This window comes from Andrographis paniculata, unplaced genomic scaffold, assembly GCF_009805555.1.
Source record: "Andrographis paniculata isolate CXL003 unplaced genomic scaffold, ASM980555v1 Contig60END, whole genome shotgun sequence".
Classification (NCBI taxonomy): domain Eukaryota; kingdom Viridiplantae; phylum Streptophyta; class Magnoliopsida; order Lamiales; family Acanthaceae; genus Andrographis; species Andrographis paniculata.
The window spans coordinates 3,873,684-3,878,252 of NW_026137596.1; positions in this window are offsets into that span (position 1 = coordinate 3,873,684).

The following is a 4,569-nucleotide window of genomic DNA, read 5'->3' on the forward strand; positions in this document are numbered from 1 at the left end:
TACAGTATTACACCGCGGTCATTGACGACGTTACAAGGGAGGTATGAGTATATTTCCTTAAGTGTAAATATGATGCTTTTGATACCTTTAGGAGGTGGAAAGCACATGCAGTGGGAGTAGTGAACCGATTTATGAGCAATCCTGAAAGACAGTCTAAGGTGGTGAACTTAGATGAATTGAGATTGTGTTCAACCTCAAGTGGCCTCGATGAGTGAAGAAGGAGACTTTGCACTGTCGTTGCCGATGAAGTAAAATGTTGAAGTGAAAGATGAAATCAGTCTTCAAGTGGAAGATTGTTGAGATATGAAGCCTGATTACATCCTAAAATCTAGGGATATGATTTAGATATTATATTCTAAATTTTAGAGATATGATTTGGATATTCTTGGCATAGGCTTAGCCTATAAATATTCATGTATTTTTACTTTAACATGTACTTGCGTACATTATAGTAACATTTCTTGCTTGGCAACGCCCCCAAACGTAGATCATTGTGATCGAACTAGATTACCAAATTATTGTGTTCTTTTGTTCTTGTTGTCTCATCTTAATTTCCTGGAATTTCCGTAACATATATGTATAAATACAAAAAAGAAATAAAAGAAATAAACCCTAAGCCAATTCTAGGATACAGTGTGTTTGGTTTGTGTTTTAAATTCAAATTTTAACTATTCAATTCATATTGTACTTAGTAAAAATATAATCGCACTCTTATTAAAAAAGTAAGTATATTTGATTAGACACAAGTTTTAAGAAAAATAAATAAAAATAAAAATATTTTCGAAAAATTTAAAAAAGTAGTGTTTTTCTACTAAACAAATAAGAATAAATTTAAATGATATTAATAATAAAAAAGAAAAATAGAAATAAATTTGGATACAGAAGTATTAAATTTTTTTTCTTACAAATTATCATATAAAATATCTAAAGTTGGTGTAAATTATAATTATCTAAAACAAAATATTTGAAATTATCGTAAATTACGTTCATGTCGAACGAAAGGTCTGAAATGAACATAAATTATGGTATTTAATTACGCCGATAATTAAAATCGTCATTATAATCACTAATTACTCATCTTCCAATTCAGTCGAATGAAAACGTCTTAACAAAGGGCCTCCTCCTTATCACTTTGAACACCGCCATATTCTCTCATATCCTCTCCTCCCTCCCAAACCTTTCTGGAAAGCCTTCTAGCACAGCTCAATCTCATTCTTCATTTTAGTTTGCTAAAGCTTCAACGATTAGATATGTCACTCTCTTTGGAGACGAAAACTATTTCATCTTTGGATAAAATGCCAATTACGAGGAAGTAATCTAATTTGTGAAGAGAGACCATTCCTCGACTCAATTTCACGATGATCTTAATTATATTCTTGCATAACTAATCTAATTTGATTAGCAAAAAAATATTAATACAAGAATATAATCAATATAACTGTGAAATTGAATCCAAAAAATCTTCTCTCCGCAATTAGATTATGCACCGGTAGTATCTTTGGTAGTTGGCGTTCTAATCCCAAAAATGAAACGATTTTCATCTGCGAAGAAAGTGACACTTCTAATATGAGAGGAGATGAGATAATGTATTGGTGTTCAGAGTAATGAAGATAAGATCCTTTATATAGACGTCTCCACCCGACTAAAATGGCGAGGAGGAATCAATGGCCATAATGACGGCTTTAGTTACCAATGTAATTAAAGATCGTAATTGACGTTTTCAAAACTTCCATTTTGTCATGACCGTAATTTATGATAATTTGAAAAATTTTGTTTGAAATAGTCGAAATTTACGCTAACTTCAAACTTTCTATTTGAAGTTATAATAGATATATACATCGGATCAAATCTTATTCAGACAATACTGCAACTTAGGCTATACACGTACTCAGATTTAACTTTTGAGTTTCACAATATGATTTGTCATGAGACAAAAAAAATAGCCGAATATTAATCAAACCTCATATCCAATATTATATTAAATCCAAATTAATCCAATTAATTTAGTTTATTAGTTCATTGTATTTTTACTAACTCATTAATTGGTTTTGTAAATTCAAATTTTAATTTTTCAAAATTAAATTTTATCAATTAAATAACTAATAAATTATCCAACAATGATCAAACCAAAAATAAAAACAATAAAAATACTATATAAACTTTGTTCCACCCAAGCAAACATAATTATATATATATATGTATGTATACATATATAATATATTCATGCCTTTTTGCATCTTTCTATTTCATATCAAGACGAATTATATTAAACAAAATTAAAATTGATAAAAATACTAGTTTCCAATATAGTAGTTTTATCTGCAAAGATATCATCAAAAATTAAATAATATTACAGCACCCAATGTATTATTAATTCATTTTTTTATATTCTTTATATTCTCATGAATATATGCAAATTAAATAAATCACGTGATCACCTCTTTGGGAAGGGGAAGTACATTCACATGCAAGTATTACAAACCAAAACAAAATCACTAAAACCATAAAGTTGAAAAATACAAATAAAATTCGATGTAATTTTATTATCACACAATGCCAAACATAAGAGAATATATACACACATTATATACAAAGACATGATTTAACATCCAAGACAAAAGTCTTCCCTCCAAATTTACTCACACACACAGTCAATAAAAAAAGATATTATCTTTACAATGAATTAAATTCAAAATCATAGGATACGTATTTAGATATATTTTGAAAATACACTGAATTGTCTTGAAATAGTTAAAAAAGTATAATAATATAGATATTGAATATGATATTTAGAATAATATACTCCATCCATCCCGAAAAAATAAATTAATTTGTATTACACACATAGTTTAAGGAATATTGATATTATATGAGTTGTTGGTAGAAAATATAGGTACAAAAAGACTTTTTTTTGCCCTTATGAATGTGCTTTAATATAAATGTAAAAAAAATAGTGATATTTGAGTAATAATAATAAAAAAATAAGATAGTTGACACATTTCATTAGGGACACTGTATTCAACAAAATAATATTTAATTAATTAATAATAGTGAATTATGATATTATATTATTAGTATTTTTTATGTAATTAATAATATTGATATTTTTAATACAAATTTAATATACATGATTGAAAAATTAAAATATGTATTTGAATATTCTAAATTTATATCGCAACATGGAATAATAAAATTTTCTATAATACAAGTAAACAAAAAATACTTTTACTTATTTATAATTAACATAAATTAATTTTGTAAAAAAAGTGAAGTTTTAAATGTAGATAAAAATATTTAATTTTTTAGGAGAGAGATAAAAATAAAGAGATCTTGAGTGGGTCCTATATGAGATATGATATAATATATTGTGTAGTTAATTAAGTTATATGTTTTGACGTAGTAAGTTTCACCTGAAAATAAATATGCGTCAATTGTTATAAGACAGACGAAAATAGAAATGATATAATTGTGATGGGAATATATCCGAAGAAAATTGGAAGTCACTTTCATTGAGAGTATTATTATTATTATGATATAAATGGAATAGAAGGGGGGAGAAGTCATTGTCATAAGCGATGGCACGTGAAGATTTAACATTAGAGATAGCCCTACAAAATAATTCCATGCTTCTATATCTCTCTCTCTCTCTCTCTATATATATATATATATATATATGTCGAATTAATTAATTAGGAGGGTGTACTCGTGCGTGCAAAGAATCCACCCTAACTATGACATCGATCTTTGTCTTCATCATCAATTAATTAATTAATTCATTCTATTTTATTATTTATTCTAATAACATCGATGATCAATCGAATAAAATTGGCAATTTTTAAGAGCTAGGTTAAAGGGTAGAGCTTTGAGTAAGCACGGCAATTTGTCTCAAAATTGTGGGAAATTATTCATTTTTTATGAATCTTCGATAGGTTTAAGTGCTCGATCGTGATACAACGAGTAATAAAAATGTGGTAACTAGCTTACGCAGCATTATTTTGTGAAATCGTCATGTCCGGGAAAGGGAAGTTATGCATTACTAAAATCATCAATTCTGGCGTGGATATATAGCTTTTTTCTCAGTCATGTTTAAGTATATACCGATTGCCGTTTAAGTTAGATAATAGGATAATATAACGATCCATCTACATCTAGCTTTGAGTATTCGAATGGAGTTAATTATGTATTCAAATAAAAAAATTGTAAACAAAAGAATGATAGAAAAAAAAAAAAATTAACAGATAATGATAATTAATTCTTCTATTTGATAAAATAGATAATTCAGTTGAAATATATATGTATATATATAAAGAATAATGATTTGAATGAATCAATTTAAATGAAAATTTATTGTTAATGGAAAAAAAAAATGATTCAAAATAATACAATATATATACACCACACATATATAATACCCACACGTCTTTCAAAAAATTAAATATTTGATTGAATTACTTTTTATAATATGTAAATACTTTTACATATTTAAAAAATAAATCAATGAATCAAATAGTTCTATTTTATTTTATTTTATTTTAATGGAGGGATAATTAGTTCAAGCCTATGAAGATT